The sequence below is a fragment of the Taudactylus pleione genome, unplaced genomic scaffold, assembly GCF_031769625.1.
Source record: "Taudactylus pleione unplaced genomic scaffold, aTauple2 ptg000189l, whole genome shotgun sequence".
Lineage (NCBI taxonomy): Eukaryota > Metazoa > Chordata > Amphibia > Anura > Myobatrachidae > Taudactylus > Taudactylus pleione.
In genome coordinates, this window is record NW_028284591.1 from 7,362,479 (window position 1) to 7,384,839 (window position 22,361).

At 45.8% G+C, this 22,361-nt stretch overlaps 1 protein-coding gene across 3 annotated transcripts in view; it reads left to right on the forward strand.

Moving 5' to 3' along the window:
- The first annotated feature begins 1,109 nt into the window (after positions 1 to 1,109).
- The window catches only part of DYM (dymeclin), a 408,809-nt gene continuing 387,557 nt past the window's right edge, over positions 1,110 to 22,361 (forward strand). Inside the window, exon 1 of one of the 3 annotated variants that reach the window (XM_088476488.1) lies at positions 1,110 to 1,213. The gene's annotated coding sequence lies outside the window, so the exon portion shown is untranslated. Of the gene's footprint in view, positions 1,221 to 22,361 lie in introns of all 3 variants that reach the window. The other 2 variants (XM_088476487.1, XM_088476489.1) reach the window with 2 other exon arrangements.

Below are 22,361 nucleotides of genomic sequence, written 5' to 3' on the forward strand. Positions count from 1 at the left end.
AGCAGCATCATTACCAAAGGGGGTACTCCCAGCAGCGGGACTCCTCTCCAACCACAGTCAGCACCTCCTGCAGAGACACATGCCCCTCAGCTGGCTCTGTCACCAGCGAGAGGCCTGGAAGAAGGGACTGCACCCATTTTCCCTCCCTTTTAAAATGTAAGCTCTTGCGAGCAGGGCCCTCTACCCTCTTGTGCTTCTCCCTACTTTAGTTTCATCTACTTCTTACTCCCCACTAGGGCACCTAACACTTGGTTGCTTTGCTCTGTTGCTTATCTGGGTGTTATGGTCGCTAATGTAGCAATATATATTATCCATGCCCTAGCCCTGTATTATATTGTACTGTAAGTCGCTTGTCTACAATTTGTTTATGTACTATGTAAGGCGCTGCGGAACACTTGTGGCACCATATAAATAAATTATAATGAAGGTGGTCCAGGCCCTGGTGCGGTTGCCAAATTACTACCTTGCCCCGGGTGACAAGTTTCGGGCCTGCCTTCCATTGTCACAAGTGTGTATATGTATATATATATATATATACATACATATACACACACATCTTGTTGGACCAGATGTACTAAGCTCTGAAATGTGATCAACTGGAGAGTGATAAACCACCAACCAACCAGCTCCCAAATGTAATTTTTCAAACACATGTAACATGACAGTTGGGAGCTGTGTGGCTGGTGGTTTATCACTCTCCAGTTTATCATTTTTCAGAGCTTACTACAGCTCCCCCATTGTGTTATCTCTTACCACATGTCTACAGCTGTTGTGGAACTAAAATACAAACAAGTCTGCACTCTTCCCATCATCTTTGTGCAGCACAGTTTAAATGTTGGCTATGCTGATACTTGTAGTTCTACAAGCTGGGGCCGGGACTGGATATGTACTATCATGATTATTTACATCCTCAGCCCAGGGCTCCCTGACAGAACACAGCAGCAGCATAGTCTCCGGCCACGCCCACCAGGCACAGAACTCTCCCCTTCCACGCCCACACGCCGTGCAGTAACCAGGCATCCGGGCATGGCCCCGCCCTCATGGCTTGTGGCTGTGACGGCGGAGTAATTAGCTCCGCCCACCTGACTCAGTTGGTGAGACTGGTGGCGAGGCGGGGTCACGTGACGTCGGTGACGCAGTTGTTTGGAGCGACGTGGTGGAGAGATGGCGGCTGCGGCGGAGTGACTGACAGCAGAGGGGGAGACCGGAGAGGGTGAGAGGTATAGTGTCACCTCTCCATTATGCTGTGATACCCCCTACAGGACACTTACTGTTCCTCCTCTCATCAGTCACCTGTCCTCACACTCATCCCTCCCCTACAGGACACTCACTGTCTGCTCTCCCATCACTCACCTGTCCTCACACTCCTCCTTCCTACAGGACACTCACTGTCCCCAATCCCATCACTCACCTGTCCTCACACTCATCCCTCCCCTACAGGACACTCACTGTCCCCAATCCCATCACTCACCTGTCCTCACACTCATCCCTCCTACAGGACACTCACTGTCTGCTCTCCCGTCACTCACCTGTCCTCACACTCATCCCTCCCCTACAGGACACTCACTGTCCCCAATCCCATCACTCATCTGTCCTCACACTCATCCCTCCTACAGGACACTCACTGTCTGCTCTCCCATCACTCACCTGTCCTCACACTCATCCCTCCCCTACAGGACACTCACTGTCCCCAATCCCATCACTCATCTGTCCTCACACTCATCCCTCCTACAGGACACTCACTGTCTGCTCTCCCATCACTCACCTGTCCTCACACTCATCCCTCCCCTACAGGACACTCACTGTCCCCAATCCCATCACTCACCTGTCCTCACACTCATCCCTCCCCTACAGGACACTCACTGTCTGCTCTCCCATCACTCACCTGTCCTCACACTCATCCCTCCCCTACAGGACACTCACTGTCCCCAATCTCGTCACTCACCTGTCCTCACACTCATCCCTCCTACAGGACACTCACTGTCTGCTCTCCCATCACTCACCTGTCCTCACACTCATCCCTCCTACAGGACACTCACTGTCCCCAATTCCATCACTCACCTGTCCTCACACTCATCCCTCCCCTACAGGACACTCACTGTCCCCAATCCCATCACTCACCTGTCCTCACACTCATCCCTCCTACAGGACATTCACTGTCCCCAATCCCATCACTCACCTGTCCTCACACTCATCCCTCCCCTACAGGACACTCACTGTCTGCTCTCCCATCACTCACCTGTCCTCACACTCATCCCTCCTACAGGACATTCACTGTCCCCAATCCCATCACTCACCTGTCCTCACACTCATCCCTCCCCTACACATGTCCCCAATCCCATCACACCTGTCCTTACACTCATCCCTCCCATACAGGACACTTGCTGTCCCCTCTCACATCACTCACCTGTCCTCACACTCATCCCTCCCCTACAGGACACTTGCTGTCCTCACACTCATCCCTCCCCTACAGGACATTCACTGTCCCCTCTCCCATCACTCCCCTGTCCTCACACTCATCCCTCCCCTACAGGACATCCACTGTCCCCTCTCCCATCACTCCCCTGTCCTCACACTCATCCCTCCCCTACAGGACACTCGCTGTCCCCAATCCCATCACTCACCTGTCCTCACACTCATCCCTCCCCTACAGGACACTCCCCGTCCCCTCTCCCATCACTCCCCTGTCCTCACACTCATCCCTCCCCTACAGGACACTCACTGTCCCCACTTCCATCACTTCCCTGTCCTCACACTCATCCCTTCTCTTATCACTTGCCCCCATCTTTTCCCTTCCAATAGAATTCTTACTTGTTCTCTCTATGATCCCTTCTCTCCTACAGGACTGTTACCTGGCCTGTCCTCCCTGTCATCCCTACCCTCTGGTAGTACACTCTCCTGTCCCCTCTCTCATATATTCCCCTTCAGCAGGACACTTACCTGCCTTAACATCCCATCACTTACCTGTACTTGCTGTCACCACCTCTTCATTATATTCTCTAGTCCTATCAGGATTTTGTATTCAAAATGGAAAGGAACTTGCCTATTGTACGCAGGCCAATTTACCTATTTATACTACTTAACACCTGCTGAATACAGCCCCCCCTCTTATTTTTATACATGTGATGTCTCTATTACCCCTTTCAGACATACACCCTGGCAAATACACTGCTCCGACCCAGGTCATTTTAACACTGATGTAACCTGGGTCCCAGCTCGGAGAACCCCTTTCACACTACACTGCAGACTCTGGATTTTCCCATATTGGACTTGATTCAACGCAAATTGAATAGCGTCCGGAATGAGCTCCCTGAGCTATTCAATCCAGTGTGCTGTTATGCCCGACGAAGGAGTTTTTCTCGCATCCCTCCCAAGATGCGAGCAGAAATTTGACAAAACTCCTGGCACAATGCTGTTTTCTGCCCTTAGGGTGGTGGAAACAGCATCGCGCCAGGCAGTTAAGTCGGAGAATGCCCGTTCTCATGACTAAACACCACGTTTAAGGTGTGAGAACGAGCATTCTCCAGGAGCTCCTTGCCGGCGCTATTCAATTCACGTTGAATTGAATCGTGCCACACATAAGCCGTGTCTGCCCAGGTATTCAGTGTGAACTGCCGTCTGCGTCTGCTGAGGTCATCTGTAACAGCCCCAAATAGCCAATCAGCTTGCTCTCAGCGCTACCCTGGTCTGAAAACCTGTGTTGCACCATTCATACATAAGCCGGGCCACTGATCCGGTGTGCAAGTCTCGGGAGTAACTCTGGTTGATTGATTGTCAACACGGGTCTGATCCTTTCAGACATGAGCAGGACCCGGGTTGACTTGGCGTGCTCTGGCAAGTTTCCGGATTTTTGGATATATCTGAAAGGAGTATGAGTGGTATATTGCTAATGAACAGAAAGGTTTGATATAATGTTTGGTTTGTAACCATGGACACTGTTAATGACAATAACTAAATACTACTGAAAATGAAATACATTGAGAGCTTCAATAAATATATTTATAACTTTTAATAATTTATTATTATTATTAGTGATGTAATACTTTGAACACTTTGTTCTGTTTTGTTTAGCTGTAATGCATGGCTCAGCAACCTTACGTACATCGAAACAGGACGCTTGTGAGCACCTGTGTCTCATGGATATAATGTGATGTATAGAGATATTGGGGAATATTTCTGACAGTTGCTGCACATAACTAGCTCACTGCAGTCGAACTACATGTAAAATGCAGTTGTCATATTTCACTGAACCGTATGACAACCGCTACTACCTGCAATGTATAAGCATTAGGTATAATTTCAAGGCGAAATCTTACTCCAAGTGACTTCCTCACATACTGTATAGTAGGAAGCCAACCATCTCTCATCCTAACCCTCTGCACTATGCTCGCTGCCTACCCAATCTGTGTCATCCCTGTCTGTCTGCCCCCTCCCCTTTAGAATGTAAGCTCTCACGAGCAGGGCCCTCTTCCCCATGTGCTTTTTTCCACCTTACAACAGCACCTAATCCTTGCCTTTTGCCACCCTGCTACTGTTGCAGCAATATCTATATACTATGTATTTATCCTGCATTATCTTGTACTGTAAGTCACAGTTATCATGTTCTTTTCTACTGTTTATGTACTTTGTTAGGCGCTGCGGAACCCTTGTGGCACCATATAAATAAAAGATAATACTGGTTACAACATGTTTGCTATCTAATGATGGAGCCACTACTACTTATGTTTCCTACTATGTCCCGTATTCAATCTGGAGCGAAAAGCCGAAATCGGCGAAAAAGTTTCGCTGATGACGTTATTTTGCCAGGCAGAAAATTATCACGTTATTCAATTTGAAAGACTTTCCGCCTAGTCGGAAAGTCAAAGCAATGTTATAGGCGAAAAAGTTTTGTCTATGAATAGCAGGTGGAAAAAAGTGCAGAATTGGGGTTTTGGGGTGCAACGTTGCGGGAACCCCTGTGCAACCTTCAGAAAGTCCCCCAAAGGTAATCGGTGTCAAATTTGTTTTAAAAAAAGACTTAAGAACACCTCATAAAATCACTTTCAATTTGGGGGTAAAAAAAAAAAAGTTGGGGACAAAGTAAAAAACTAGCGAACTAGCCTCCAGGGGGGTCCCCAAGTATGCCCCAGGTGTTTTTTTCTTTGCAGGTGCTTGTGGCAGGTGGATTTTTCATGATTTTTAAAACTTGACATTAGCGACTTTAAAATATGCTGAACCCCAAATTTTGCTGGGATAAGTTATTTTCTACAAAAAAACCTCCAAAATACTATTCTTCACTACTTATACAAAAACGCTATTTAGCACCTATGGAGCCCGTTTAAAAACACCAAATACCTTCAGCAAGGCAAATCGGGGGGAACCATAGTGAAGCCCCATGTCAGAGCATCTTTTGGGGGGTGTCAGGCTGATTTCCCCAAATCTCACAGGACTTTCCACTTGTTTCAGTTTCGCCGGGTCCCGTTTTCGCGTCCTTTCAAATTGAATACGGGGATATGCGGGGACGCGCGCGCGATACTTTTCCGCCTGCAAAAAGGCGAAGTAGGCGGAAAATCCAGGAGGCGATAAAGTATCGCGGGTGCGAATTAAATTGAATACGGGCCTATGTTTTACTAAATATTTAAGGAGAAAATGACACGAATTCAAACATAACAACGTGGCTAAATGCTTGGAATACTTGTGATTAAAAGTTGACATAAACCTACAAACATAGGGGGCGATTCTATTCACTGCGATGTTAAGTTGACTAGAAGCACTTAAGTTGGAGAATGTCGGTACTCGCGACTTAAGCAGGGTGTTTAGTCAGAGAATGCCAGTTCTTGCGACTAAAGTGCCAGCCATGAGGTTGTTAGCGTCGCGCTAAGCCGGAAAACAGCCTTGCGGCCGGTACTTTAGTCGGACTAAACATCGTGGTCAATTGAATATCTCTGGGAGCTCCCTCCCGGCGCTATTTATAACTGCTCCCATAGATTCGTATACATAGAAGAAGTGCAAAAATAACAACCACACATCACACTTGCCTACTATGGGTATCTCCTCTCTGGGAGAAACCTGGAAAGGACACACAACTGACCACTTTAGGGTGGGGTAGCCGTACTCTCACGTCATTAGTCCCCGTGACTGCAAAATACAAAGAATCGCGGGTCCGTGATGAGGGGTCAGAGCTAAAATCTTGTCATTCATTTAAATTTAGCCCCCCCCCCTTTGAACTACGACTCCCAGCAATTATCTCCATCCCGCCCACTTCTTCAGCAAGTGGGCGGGATACGGGAGTCCGGCCACTCTTCTGGGGGTGCAGGGGACTACCCGAAAAAATAATGAGACTCCCGCACCTTCTGGGAGATTAGGCAAGTATGTAGTCTTCTCGCTAGGCAGTGTTAGCAGGGCACTGTACCCTGCCCAATTTTAAAACCTCAAAATGCGCCCTGCCCTACCTGCGGGCTCCCTACTGATAGTCTGCTGGGTGCTGTCCCCACCCGCGGGCTGCAGTGTCCCACGGGGGGCAATTGCAGTGCAGCGCTTACTGCCGGTAAATAGATGCCATGTACATGCGCACGTCATCTATTAGCAGTGAGGAGAGAGCTTAGAGCTGTGCACTGATACCGCTTTTCCCCCATGTACTAATGTGGAGATGTGTATGACTCCCTCGTCATTATCGCCACACTTAGCTTCAAGATAGTGTGCCGATGTGCAGGCAAATGTATAAGGTCAGTGGCCCTGACAGGACCGACAACTGCAGCTATTGATTTAGCGGCTGTCGTTGCCACACCACAGCTCACCGTACTTACAAAAAATAATTGTTAATTTTTTTTTCCAATTTGCTGCGGGTGTCGCTGGGGTGGTTCTGACCGGAGCACGCACAGATGCACTGCAAGTGCCGGTCAGAAGCCGAAAGAGGGAGAGTGCAACTCGCTGAAGCGGGGAGATAACATTCTCCCTCTTCAACAAAAACTTTTTTAATACAAGCGGCAGTTATCAGGATCCGCTACAGCACGATCCAGAGGCTTCAGCGCAATCCAGAGGTGAAATAACGGCTGTTAGCTGCCGGGTAATACGTCTTTCCCATGGATCATTAGTCTGTGTGGTGGTTAGTGACTGCCATCAGCTGTATAATTAGTAGCCCTTCCTCTTTACATTGACTTCCTGATCAAAGAGCAACCTAATGTGTTTCCATGATCAAACATATGGTGATTCCGTTACCACAAATTACAGCCTAGAAAAAATGTCAGGACCATCTCCTTTAGCAAATAAGCATGTATTTAGAAACTTTAATATAAAACTGACTTTTGAGGTAATATATCAAAATCTGAATACATAATTATTATAATCAAACTTTACCTTTTTCGATAATGGAATCGCATTTACTGTTGCACATTTTACAATATAATGGAAAGAGAATTATTTATGGCTGTTATTAGTTCCATTTAATTAACCCTGATATTGAGATATTATGTGATAATTTAATCAAACATATATTGTCATTGCTGTATATGCAAATGCATGAAATCCTGTCTATAATATTATTTCCTTGCAGTGAACACTGATCGTTTAAAGAGCCCTAATATATAGTACTAGATCACAAATCAATTTTTTCACCTCAAACAGCAAAATAGCGCACGTCAGCCGATTGATAATGCCAACGTCTTGCATCTGTTTTGACATTTATGCTTTCTGGCCTTGCAGGCTGACAGGACTCGGGCAGGTTGCGGGAAGCTTCAGCTACCGCAGCCTGACCCCAGGGGGCAACCATCGCGATCGATGTTGGTGATGCCAGGCTGAGACCTCGGTCGCAGCGCTGGGATTGCAGATGCAGCAGGAGGTGTCAGTATTTGCATTTTTGCAGGACGGCACTGTAAAGCCACGTGCGGCTTTGTAATACCGGCCTCTGCTGAATGTCCATATTTTCATGTAATTGCCCACAGGTTTATTATAATAATAATAATAATAATAATAATAATAAATATGGAATATTTATAGTGTTAATTAATATATGAAATCTTAGGGTATGCTAAAACCGTGGCAGAGCAGCATGCTGAGATGTGTAGTTCCACAGGTTACCTGCCCCTGACCTACAGTATCCTTCCATAATATGTGGCAAGATTTATATGTTGTATTACATTTACAACATGTCTTTTACATCTGAAAATTCACAGGGATCTTGGTTTTCTTTGTGTTCCCATCTAACCTTAGGGGTTGTGTAGTTTCTAGATCTTTTCCACAGTTGTCACGCCGGAGTCTGGTTTGTGAAATACTGACACTAAGTGTGAGGTAACACTATAATGCGGTATATTATACATTGGCCAGTGCAGGCTGCGTGAGAAACGTACTGTACTTGAAACTATTAAGTCACTATACATAGAACTTATTAGGGTGCTTTGAAAAATGTGTTTGTTAATACTGGTAAGGTTGTAAACGCCTCACGCTGCTGTATTCCCAATACGTACTAGGTTCAACTGTTCCAAAATTTTTTTTTATTGCTATCTTTATTGATCACACATGAAATACAGAAGTCCATGGTAATGCGGATGCTGTAACAGTGTATATCACAAACAAGGGGGATTTAAACCAAAAACAGAGGAAGAATTAAATTAAACTTGTGGCGTCGGTAATCCTGTAATTGCCCTATACGAGGACAGGCAGCAAGTTGGCAACATTCGACGGCACACCCTGCCAAATTAAATTTCACCCAAGGTAAGAGTGATCATTTTGTTAATATTTACGAACAATAATGATTAATAGACAGACACATAGACGTAGAAAGATAGGGAGGACGGGAGAGGGGAAAGATTAGGGGTCAGGGGGTGTGTGGAATTCCTTCACCTGGAAAATTATTACTTAAAAAAGGAAAAGGTGACAGTACCAGCTCAGCAGGACGAGGATCAAATATGGGTGAATCACCCAGGCGACCTTCATCGTCCTCCAGGGTAAGGCGCGTGATGGTAGTTAGACTATTTGAACTTGAGCTATCGAAACCATATCGAGCAGTATTCCTGATCTCTATCTGCCGTGGATGAGGTGATCCATGGACATATAGAGATCCGGCCGAGGACACTTGTGAGCGTACAATAACCTAATTTTCTCCGGCCAGGATTGAGGTGCGTGTGTATATATAATATTTGAGACACTCTCTTGTAGTAATAGATGTGTGCAAGAGTAAGGAAAAAAAGCTAGTTAGTTTGCATTGGATTACTTGACTTGGAGTGATCCACTAGTGCAGCGGTTCTCAGGTAATTTTGCTCTGGGACCCCCTCTGACGACAAAACGTTTTACGGGACACCTGTGAATTACTGTAGAACAGAGCTGCTAGAAATATCATCAAACAAAGAGAGCTAATTATCAACATTAATACTCCTTACATGGCATCTGCCATCCCCACCTACCCCTTATATGGCATCTGCCATCCCACCTACCCCCTATATGGCATCTGCCATCACCCTCACATGCCCCTAACATGCTCATCAGGAGGCCTCCACCCATATACTATGTAAGCCTGGTTATTCTCCCTTTTACATGCTGTTTTGGCTGGACATGGACGCTGTAGGCCACAGAGGAGTGGGAAGGCACACTTTTCTCCTCCATTGGACAGAGGAATTTGCGCAGAGGAGTGGGAGGGCACACTTCTCCTCTTTCATTGGACGCAGGAATCCGCACAGAGGAGTGGGAGGGCACACTTTTCTCCTCCATTGGTCGCAGGAATCTGCGCTGAGTAGTGGGAGGGCACACTTCTCCTTCATTGGACGCAGGAATCCGCACAGAGGAGTGGGAAGGCACACTTTTCTCCTCCATTGGATGCAGGAATCTGTGCAGTGGAGTGGGAGGGCACACTTCTCCTCCATTGGATGCAGGAATCCGCACAGAGGAGTGGGAGGGCACACTTTTCTCCTCCATTGGACGCAGGAATATGTGCAGTGGAGTGGGAGGGCACACTTCTCCTCCATTGGATGCAGGAATCCGCACAGAGGAGTGGGAGGGCACACTTCTTCATTGGACGCAGGAATCCACGCTGAGGAGTGGGAGGGCACACTTTTCTCCTCATGCAGCCCTATTGCATGTGCCTTCATTATGACCTCCCTCTACTGTGCATAGGAGGAAGTCATGTGACACTGTCGCAGCAGGTCCCGTCTGACTTTTTCCCCTTGCTAAAGATGACTGCACAGTGCACCTCAGCCATCAGGTATCCACATCATGCAACCCCATCATTGGGCGGTGTCGCTACCTACAGTTTAAGAACCGCTGCACTAGTGGTAATATTGTTTGTCAAAGGAATTAAATCAGATGCAGAATGGCAGCATTAGCTGAAGCAGAAAGATGGCCTTCAGGAAATATAAGCAGACTCTGAATAATGAAGACAAATGTGTATCCGGTCAGACGGAAGGAGGCCAAGAAGGTGATCAGATGTGCAACGGCACAGGCTGGAGAGAAAATAGTCCAGTCTGTAGGTAAAGGGGGCAGAACTTTGTTTTTCTCCGTTCTTTAAAAAAAAACATACAGGTGCTGGTTACACCATTAACCAAATTATTCAACCAGTCACCAGCTACAAGAATAACTCCAGGGGACTGGAAGAGATCTAATGTAGTCCCACTAGAAGTAAGGAAGAGGCAAGTAACTACCAACCAGTGAGCCTAATGCTGGGTACAGACTAGGCGATGTGTGTTCCCGGACTATATTACGTCCATCAGGCTGACGTTTTGTATCCGTGGCACATATCAGAACGATGTAAAGAAGTACGGAACAATCCCTTGTTCCATCCTTCGTTACCTTGCATGGCGCCGCATGCGATATCGTCTGATTGGCCGTGCAGCATGGCTGACCAGAAGATATCACTAACGTACGCGGGTGCACGCAGATTGACTGTACACACTGAGATCCAGACGATGGGTCATTCCGATTAGGCCGGAAACAACATATCGGCCCAATATCGCTCCAGTGTGTACCCAGCATCACATCAGTAGTAGTGAGATTGATGGAAGCACTGACATTAACGCGCTCTGGTTGTGCCTGCCAATGTGAACATTTATTGTGGCTTCTGGTGCTCTCCTGAGCTGATGGGATCATCCTGTTTCTTCTTCGGGTTTCGCAGGATCCACAGGGATACCATGGGGTATGTAGTTGGAGTAATCCATTGCACCAAATGGCTACAGCTTGTCAAGCTCCCAGCATGCACAGGACCTCCTCCCTATATACCCCGCCCCCAGCCACAGGCATTCATTTTTTTTTTGTTTGGAGCTGCAAGTATCCAGACGCACCTGTTATACAGCGGGACTGCTTTTATTTTATTTTCTTTTTTTCATTTTTCTTAGGTTTTTATATACTACTGGGTTAAGTTAGTACTAAGCGTTCAAAGCGACGCATGTACTACGACTCCTACTACCTCCACTGATGCCGAAACACCAGCTCCTGAAACGGGCCTTGGGGAATTTCGACGGATCTCAGCGAAGCTTAGCTAGCAGCGACGCTGGGGCCCGGACTGCAATCGGATCCAAGGAGATGGCAAAGTAAGTGCGCTGCAGTCCTGGTTTCCGGTGTAGGAAACGCCACGGAGGCTGCTGCTAGTGAGGGCCCGTGAGCTGCGTCCTCACTTAGACCGCTGGGGCCGTATAATCTAATGCCGGGGATGGGTAGTAGATGCACTAGCAGCGCACTAGTAAGCGTCTACTACTGTGAGGCCAGTGTACCCGTGCCGATAAGCAGTTTAGACCGCTCCTCCCCCAACCCAGACGCAACTTCCTGTGTGGGTCCTTCATCTGGTTTGTTATTTATGAACACCTCATGTATTGAGACGTTGGCAGTTCTCCTATGGTGCGCTGCTGTAAGATGGTGATTCTCAGAGGTGTGGGTCAGTCTCCCTGTATGCCTCTCCCTTGGGTCAGGTATATAGTGCTCTATATCCTACCAAGCCCTCGGGGGTTTGGTCAGTTGATTCAGAGCCCCTGTGCATTTACAGTCAGGTGCATAAATATTGGGACATTGACAGAATTTTCATATTTTGGCCTCTATTTACCACCACAATGGCTTTGAAATGAAACAAACAAGATGTGCTTTAACTGCAGACTTTCAGATTTAATTTGAGGGTAATTACATCCAAATCAGGTGAACGGTGTAGGAATTACAACGGTTTCTATATGTGCCTCCCACTTTTTAAGGGGCCAAAAGTAATGGGACAAACTAAACAATCCTAAATCTAACTTTCACTTTTTAATACTTTGTTGCAAATCCTTTGCAGACAATTACAGCCTGAAGTCTGGAACGCATAGACATCACCAGACGCTGGTTTCATCCCTGGTGATGCTCTGCCAGGCCTCTACTGCAAATGTCTTCAGTTCCTGCTTGTTCTTGGGGCATTTTCCCTTCAGTTTTGTCTTCATCAAGTGAAATGCATGCTCAATCGGATTCAGATCAGGGGATTGACTTGGCCATTGTATAACATTCCACTTTTTAGCCTTAAAAAAACTCTTTGGTTGCTTTTGCAGTATGCTTCGGGTCATTGTCCATCTGCACTGTGAAGCGCCGTCCAATGAGTTCTGAAGCATTTGACTGAATATGAGCATATAATATTGCCCGAAACACTTCAGAATTCATTATGCTGCTTTTGTCAGCAGTCACATCATCAATAAATACAAGGGAACCAGTTCCATTGGCAGCCATACATGCCCACGCCATGACACTACCACCACAATGCTTCACAGATGAGGTGGTATGTTTTGGATCATGAGCAGTTCCTTTCCTTCTCTTCCCATCACTCTGGTACAAGTTGATCTTAGTCTCATCTGTCCATAGGATGTTGTTCCAGAACTGTAATGGCTTTTTTAGATGTTGTTTGGCAAACTCTAATCTGGTCTTCCTGTTTTTGAGGCTCACCAATGATTTACATTTTGTGGTGAACCCTCTATATTCACTCTTGTGAAGTCTTCTCTTGATTGTTGACTTTGACACATATACACCTACCTCCTGGAGTGTGTTCTTGATTTGGCCAACTGTTGTGAAGGGGTTTTTCTTCACCAGGGAAATAATTCTTCTGTCATCCACCACAGTTGTTTTCCGTGGTCTTCCGGGTCTTTTGGTGTTGCTGAGCTCTCCGGTGCGTTCTTTCTTTTTAAGAATGTTCCAAACAGTTGATTTGGCCACTCCTAATGTTTTTGCTATCTCTCTGATGGGTTTGTTTTGATTTTTCAGCCTAATGATGGCTTGCTTCACTGATAGTGACAGCTCTTTGGATCTCATATTGAGAGTCGACAGCAACTGATTCCAAATGCAAATGTCACACCTAGAATCAACTCCAGACCTTTTACCTGCTTAATTGATAATGAAATAACGAGGGAATAGCCCACACTTGTCCATGAAATAGCTTTTGAGTTGATAGTCCCATTACTTTTGGCCCCTTAAAAAGTGGGAGGCACATATAGAAACCGTTGTATTTCCTACACCGTTCACCTGATTTGGATGTAATTGCCCTCAAATTAAATCTGAAAGTCGGCAGTTAAAGCACATCTTGTTTGTTTCATTTCAAAGCCATTGTGGTGGTGAATAGAGGCCAAAATATGAAAATTCTGTCAATGGCCCAATATTTATGCACCTGACTGTACATTTGCATATGAAGTTATATTTGCATTGTATGTGACTGTAATGCTAGCTGCTGTATTGACACTGCCTTTTATTTTCTAAACTGTCAGATATATCTATCACTGTGTTTCTCCTCATCCCTCTGTGCAGGTGTGTGGGCTTTTTCATTTGTCTTTTCAAACATTACTTGAGAAGACAGTCACATTGATTTTTATACCATATACCTGTAATACATTGTCGCACGTTTCCATGCGACAAAGATTTTATCTTCTCTGTACCCATTTTTACTTGGTGAGGTTAACAAATGGGTAGATGGTCATGTGACAAGATTGATCTGGAGCTTACCTATTATCTGGAGCTTTTACCAGGCCGGCTATTGCTGTAGCCTGGGTGCTATGGAAGAGTGGACGATGTCTCTGGAAGATAGTATACCAGATGCTACCAGAGAACAGCTGTCTTATCTCTTCCAATTGCGAGAAGCAGCTGTGTATGTTGGAGAAGCAGTTATTGATGCAGATATTTTGGCTTCTAAAGTATCGGCAACCTCGGTGGCTGCTCGAAGGACTCTGTGGCTAAGAACCTGGAAGACAGATAGAGGATCCAAGAGTCCTTGGAGCCCTTAAGTCTTTGCCTTTTGTTGGGAAAGTACTGTTTGGGCCGGAATTGGATAACATAGTGACTGCTCTGGCAGCATCTAAATCTGCTGGGTTACCCTCTACATCTACCCCTAAGTATAGGCAGTTGTCCTTTCACCCACAGGGGAGGGCGAAGGGACAATCTTTCTTCAGACACTATATTTCCCGCAAGAAAATGCAGACCAAGAAATCCTGGTCAGTCAAACATTCAGCCTCCAAGCCGGACGGTAAGCCTGCTGCCTGATAGAGTGGACCTCCCCCTGGGGGAACTCAGGGTAGGAGGCCGACTTCTCCAGTTTTCTTACCCCTGGCATCAGACAACTACGGATGCTTGGGTTCGAGAAAAGGTCTCTCATGGATACGCCCTGACGTTCCTGAGGCATCCCCCTCAGAAGGTTTTTGGTATAACTCTTCCTTTAGACCCAGTCAAGGCCTTGGCACTCCTGAGGTCAGGGGTTATAATCCCCATTCCTGTGACTCAACCGGAAAGGGGTTATTATTCTAATTTGCTTCTGATTCTGAAACCAAATGGGTCTCATCGCCCTATTCTGATCTAAAGTCTATCAACAAATTCATCCATGTACCCAAATTCCATATGGTTAGTTATACTGGCAATGGAGCCTGGAGATTTCATGGTTTCTCTAGACATACAGGATGCGTATCTGCATGAACCTATTGCATGATCTCCCCAAAAGTTTCTGAGGTTTGCGGTGGATCATCAACATTACCAATTTCAGGCTCTGCCCTTCAGTCTGTCCACAGCCCCTCGAGTATTCACCAAGATAATGGCAGTCATGGCGGCTCATCTTGGATGACAAAGGAGTCAGGATACTACAATACTTGCACAACCTCCTGATATCTGCATAATATCCGGAGGTTTTACAACACCATCTCCAAATGACCATTGCCCATTTCCATTCTAGGACCCTGCAACGATGTTCTCCTATTTAACTATCTCTTTTATTTTATCTTTTCTTTCCTTTCCTTTCATATATATATATATATATATATATATATATATATATATATATATATATATATATATATATATATATATATAATATCTATCTATCTAATCTCCCTCCTTTTGATATACAACATATGAGTTATTGACATTTAGCGTTCCATGATCCTTTCCATTTTTTAACTCTACAAAAATATATATATATTTTTTTTTATACTATACTAATTTCCACCTCTCTACAACTATCCATTGTATAGATCAATTTACAGATGAACATGTATGTTTTTGCATGCAAGAAGTGTCTAATACTCGCATTAAATAAACAGTTAAATAAACTGCCATGAATAGAGTATATTTATGCATATATATTCTATGTAAACAATAATAATTACATCAGTTTGTATATATGTAAAAAAGAGCAAAACTCCATCCAATTTTATTGTTCACTAATGGTGCATAGACACGGTCAGATTTGTCAGATGTACAATTGAAAGATTTTTGACTGCATTAAAATGAATGGAATCGTCCAAGTCTGACTGCAAACACATCGGATGTCCTATATCTTTAGCTGACCATCGGGAACGTGCATCGTTCAGGCATGTCAGATTTTCCTTCAGATATGAACGATTGAATGATTTTTTAAATCGTTATCGTTCAGATCTGAAAAAAAATCTGACCGTGTGTATGCACCATTAGAAATAAGCTCTCTATCTATTTTCTTCTAAATAGTATATCAATATAATTAGTATTCTGTTTAGTACATTGGTGTGAAAAAATGTTTGTGTATAGATTATTAAATGTTTCTGTTTAAAATATATACATGGATAGCCTAGATATTGTGTTATCTTTAATCTAAAGCTGGATACACACACAATGATTTTGTAAATGAACAATTTTAGTAAACTATTTTCGTTAATTTTTTAAAGGGAAAAATGAACGAAAATAGTTTACTAAATGTAATGAACGATTTTTTTGAACTACAAACGATTTTTGCATATTCTATTAATGAAAATCGTTCAGTTGGTCAGTCTGAACTACAAACGTGAATGAACGATAATCGTTCATCGTTTTAACTTAGAAAGTGAACGATTTTTTCAACGATTGAACGATAAACGATATCGTTAACTATAATCATTAAAAAAATCGTTGTGTGTGTATGCACCTTATATATTCAATTGACAAGGTTTGTTTTAAACAAGTGTTTAAGATTAATTATGCTGATAAAACCTGCACAGCTACACATACAGAGACTGTGGCAGTTAGAACTTAAGGCCCCTATACATCAGCAATTGATTGCAGCAATTTGCAATCGATTAAAAAAGGGAAAGCTTTTTATACACAATCGATTGCAAATTGCAGAATTGCTGCAATCAATTGCTGATGTATGGGGGCCTTTACACCTTGACAAAGACGCTGGAGAAATGTTGAAACGCATAGATGATCTTTCTGTAATACTCCTCATTGACCAGACACCTGCTGCACCATCCGGATACCAACTGCCGCAACGCTTACCACCCAAGTAACCTTTTCTGTCTGGCACAAAGCCCTTAATAGAACGGATACCAACTGCCGGGAAGCCGTCTAGGAGAAAATCGGGCTCCCCTCCTCACGGGTAGAGCCGCTCCATTTGCAGCTCCTAGACACTCACCTCTATTGCCCGCTGATCAAGCGCAACCACTGCGGCGTTGTTAAAGCCACTTATTAAAGGGAGAACTTTGTCTGGAGCCGTGAGCTATTTGTTGCTGACAGAAAGAGCCACTACATGGAGTTCCAAGCTCCCCACGAGTGGGTTGAGCTATTACGTTGCGACCACAGTGTACCTGGCCGTTCACCCTCAATGCCGGCTACCTGGGCTCATCACTAACACTCCAAAATCCGCTATCACGAGGAGGACTATCCACCTAAAAACTCCTCACTTTGGTGGCAAATATAAATTGAACTTTCAAAGCATTAATACCGGACTTATTAAATCATTCAGACTGTAGTCTATTAGAAATCATGTGTGCAGGTCATTACGCTGCAGTTAGAGGAGCACTATTTAAATGTGTTACATTGTATACTTTTTATGACATATGTGTCTTTTAATGAGATTGAAATTTTATTTTGCCTGTTAGTAAATAAATAACCCTTCTTTGGATACGAACCAAGTATAAATTGAATTGTCAATTGTATTCACCCCTTGATTCACTAGCTGCTTTTTTTTAATTCCCTGCAACGATGGCTTCTATCTCATTGGGATGGCCTGTATCATCTGATAGTCTCAAATGATCCGCATCTCACCAGAGGTTCGCCTCTCCCTCGTGTGGTGGCTGCATAAGACTCATTTAGACAAGGGTCGCCCATTATGGATCCCAGATTGGGTACTCCTCACCACGGTTGCAAGTCTGCGAGGATGGGGCACGGTGACAAGTCATCACACCTTTCAGGGAAGATGGACAGCTCAGGAAAGTCGCCTGCCCATAAATATTTTGGAGCTTCGTGCTGTGCACAGGGCACTCCTTCAGGGAAGGCCTGTCCAGAGTCAGTCTGACAACGCAACCACAGTGGCCTACATCAACCATCAGGGAGGCACTCAAAGTCTGTCCGCCATGAGGGAAAGCGGCAAACATTCTGGTTTGGGTAGAATGCCATCTTCCAGCAATCTCTGCAATATTCATCATTGGAATCCTCAACTGGGAAGCGGACTTCCTAAGTCGTCAGGACATACATGCCAAAGAATGGGCTTTTCATACGGACGTCTTTCAGCTCCCGGTGGACAAGTGGGGACTTCCGGATGTAGACTTGATGGCATCACGTCCCAACCACAAGGTGCCCAGGTACAGGTTGAGAACAAGGGACCCCTCAGCCGCTTTTGTGGACGCTATTGGGTGAGACTTCAGGTTGGCATACCTGTTTCCTAAAATCTCCCTCCCTCCCAAGGGTCGTCAGAAAGTTCAAGCAAGAAAGCGGCAGGATAAACCTAATAGCTCCTGCCTGGCCCAGGAGACATTGGTTCACCGATCTGACAGATCTCTCCATAGACAGTCCGCTTCCACTTCCTCTACGGATGGATTTGCTAGTGCAGGGTCTGTGCCTGTATCCGGATTTACCTCGGCTAGCTTTGACGGCATGGCTCTTGAGTCTTCCGTCTTAAAGGCCAAAGGTTTTTCTACTTCTGTAATCCAGACGATGCTTAGTGCAAGGAAGCCTGATTCGGTCCACATTTATAATAGAATTTGTCTTTAATTTTTTCTTTGGTATTCCCACAGAAAATATGACCCTAAGGTTTTCAGGGTCTCCCGAGTTCTTGCTTTTCTTCAGGCCGGACTAGACTTGGGTCTTCGTCTGGCTATCTCGAGAGTTCAGGTTACTGCATTGTCAGTTTGGTTCCAGCACAAAATTGCTACTCTGCCAGATGTTAGAACGTTTTTTCAGGGTGTTCTCCGTCTGCAACCTCAGTTTGTCCCTCCGGTGGCACCTTGGGATTTATCCATGGCTCTCAGGGCGCTGCAGGCTCCCCCCTTTGAACCCTTGGACACAGTGGACCTTAAATGGTTGATAGCGAAGATGCTTTGTCTCCTTTCTATCTCAGCTCGCAGAGTTTCTGATTTGGCAGCACTTTCACATCTCTCTCCATATTTGATCTTTCATCAGAATAGAGCTGTTCTCTGTACAAGGGGGGTAACTTCAAAAGTGGTATCCCGTTTTCATATTAATGAAGAAATGGTAGTCCCAGCCTTTCAGTCTTCTGGCCTTTCTGTAGGTGAAGCTTCTCTGGATGTAGTTTGAGCTCTTCGTGTCTACGTGGGTCATAAAAGCTCCATCAGAAAATTAGATGCATTTTTGTGTTAGCTGGCCAGCCTCGCTTATGAAAGCCATATAACAAGTAGACTCTGGCTCGGTGGCTGCGTATGACTATTTCTCATGGCTGATCTCACTGTTCCGAACACGGTGACAGCACATTCTACTCTCTGTGGTAACCATAGTGGTGTTTAGAAATGGCCCCTATGCAGAACAGTTGTGCAAGGCAGCGACTTGGTCTTCGGTCCACACTTTCATCATATTCTATGCATTTGATACTTTTGCCTCCTAGGATTCTTCCTTTGGGCGGCGGATTCTCTTCTCTGCTCAGGAGCGTCCCCACCCTTAAGGGAACTGCTTTAGGACATCCCCTGACCCTATGAAACCCAAAGAAGAACAAAATAAGAGTTATGGAATAACATTCCTTTTAACTTTTTCTTCGAGGTTCATAGGGTCCACAGGTCACAGACCCTGGCCTCCATTGGGATCTGTTCTTTCCTTGTTTGTATCACAGATACCCCTTTCAGACATACCAAGAATTCCGGGAATTTGGCCTGCCTCAGCCAAATTACCGGGTAGCCGCGTATGTCTGAAAGGTACCTATCCGAGAACACGTTCCCGGGTAGTCGACTCTTCAATGGACCAGGGAATTTCCCGGGACTTAAGTCCCGGGAAATTACCCTGCCTATGTCTTAATGGTGCTACCCGGGAATTTACTACTCCCGGGCTGCACCAAGCAGCTTTTACATTGGCAGCGCAAAGCGTCCTATAGTACGCTCAGTGCTGTCACTCACTCCCCCCCCCCCCCCCCCCGCGCCGCTGGCTGTGTTGCTGTAGATTGAGTCAGCGACACAGGACCCCAGCCAGATGCCGGGGGCACCCGCCTGTGCTGGAGACCGCCGACTGGTCTCAGCCATAGCGGGCCACCCGCACTCCCGCTGGACCACCAGGGCAATAAAACAAATTGAAAAAAATGAAAAAAAATGCTGCATTTTGATTGGTCGGCTGCCTGCTGCACTTTGATGACATCAGTGGCAGCTGGAGAGGGGATAGGCTAGGAGGGTCAGACAGCAGCAGCAGGGGAGATATGAAAAACCTGGCTTATGTCTAAAATGAGTCTACCAGGGAATTTTCCGGGTAAACACTGCAGTGTGAAAGGGGGGTCTCGAGCAAATACCCGGGATTTTGCACAGGAGAAATTCCCGGGTCGTATGTCTGAAAGGGGTATGATTCCCTCTTCGTTTTTCTTGTGTACATTGTACTTCCTTCTCCACTTTCCGTTGCCGTTAGGCTTGTTTACAAACTGAATGGCTGGGGGCGGGGTATGTAGGGAGGAGGCCCTATGCATGCTGGGAGCTTGACAAGCTGTAGCTGTTTGGTGCAATGGATCACTCCAACTAAATACCCTATGGTGTCCCTGTGGACCCTATGGACCTCGCAGAAAAAGAGTTAACAAAGGTATATTCTACCAGAACTCTTATTGTCTGGTTGTTTTTGTAAAAAGATAAAATTGTGCCACCGTCGCTTTCAGCAGATTATACATCTAATGAGTGTTGCAGAAGGTAATTACTGCACACTAGCAGCTGTTGTTACTGGTCTCATGACTGCTGTCTCTTGATGTTACCATTTTTCTTCAGTAATCTGGGCAGCATGTGAATACCTTGTCTGCTCCCACCCCTGCACTGAACATACTTGTCGTAGTTAGTGGTTGTGAGCCAAACTGCTGGGCTCTAGACTCTACAGGTCCATGCTGGACACTGCTGGGTAATTGTGTCAGAGGACATGATCACTGTTGGGTGGGCGTGTTGGCCACTGCTGCCACCTTCTGGAGATGCTGGGTACTGTAGTGTTGGTATAACTATTTTATACATTACTTTCGGCCTGCTTGCCACAAGTTTCTTCGTACAAAATGACTCCTAATTATTAGAGGGATTTATCATGCACTGCATCTATAATAACTGCAATGCCTGCCTTTCATTCTTATGAGGTGCTTTTTGCATCTTGGCCAGTGAGGGGTCTATAAAGCGAATACAATGAGATTTCAGCTCTGTGGCTCCTTGGCGGATCCAGGAGCTGTTCCTTTGTGTGCCCTGTTTGCTTAGGTGTGTTCACATTATCCTTATCGGGTTTATCCCTTTTTATATTTCCATGCACACGTTTAGGTGGATGAAGATAAGAGGATCGCATCCTGGTGCGCTGAGTTGCCATGTCTATGTGAGTTGGCACTTGCGTGTGCTGCTGACCAGACAGACCGGCAGCGGAGGGTGTCATAATAGTAATAACTGGGAGTTGCCAGGGAGCAGGCTGATGATTAGCTGTGAGCTGGGTGTGCACGGTTACTTTGCACATTGTCACTGGAAAAATTGGACAAGGATCTAACACTTTATTGTAGTATTGTTCCTGGGAAACTATCCGTGACGGGTGCAGCTGAGTGTGCGGCTCCTCTTTATACACAGAGATTAGCCAAAAATCTTATTTTGTTCCCTACTTTTGTGTTTAAAATACCCCCTTTAGTATAAGTCCTATATATGACAGTGGTGGCTAGTGTAATCAGTAAGTTCAGTCTCTGCTGTATAGGAGTGTGCCATGAGCCCTGATTTACGTGGGGTTGTGATACCCGGTAGCAACGTTATACTGGGAGCTGGTGTGTGCGACGTGTAGTTTTATTCTCTTAAAGGTATTTTCTACTTCAGGGTCCATAGGGTATCCACAGGATACCTTGGGGGTATAGGTGTGACGTCAGTCGCTGGGCACCATAGAGTTAAGCTTTTCAGCCTCCCAGGATGCACTAGGGTCCCCCTCCTATACCCCGCCCCCGAGCCAAGGCACCTCAGTTTAGTTTGGTGCCCGGCCGGCGTCGGGTGCACCTGTCGGAGTGGGGGCTAGAAGAGCCCCTGAAGCTTTCTTCAGTGCAGCTGTGGCCAGCCTCCTCTCTGCTCCTCGGCGGCCATCTTCTCCAGAACGCATGGTGAACGCTGCTGGAAGCGCTGGACGGAAGCATCGTGGTCTGGGTCCCTCCGCATACCTCTCCTCCGCTGTGGCTCAGGTCTATGTATGCAGCGCTGTGTCCTACCAGGCCCTGTGTCTGTGTAGTTGAGTGATCAGCGCTGTTAGTGCAGGAATTGTTATTTCTCTGCATTGTATGTGACTGTGCTAGCTCTGCCTGTAACTTTTCTTCTCTAAACTGTCAGCTTTATTACTGTCCCTGTTCTTTCTGCTAAAGCCCTTGCGGTGCGGTGCTGCAGGGTGGTCTCTCGCCTATTTAATACTTAATTGGTGAGAGAGGTCACATACGTGGTGCCATCATGTCTGAAAGTGATTTTCCCCTCCGGCTACAGTGTACCACGTGCAAAGTACCGTTAGCGGAGGGGGAGGGTAGCGCGGAGGGCCTTTGCCGGCAGTGTTTGTCCATGGCGCGGCCTATT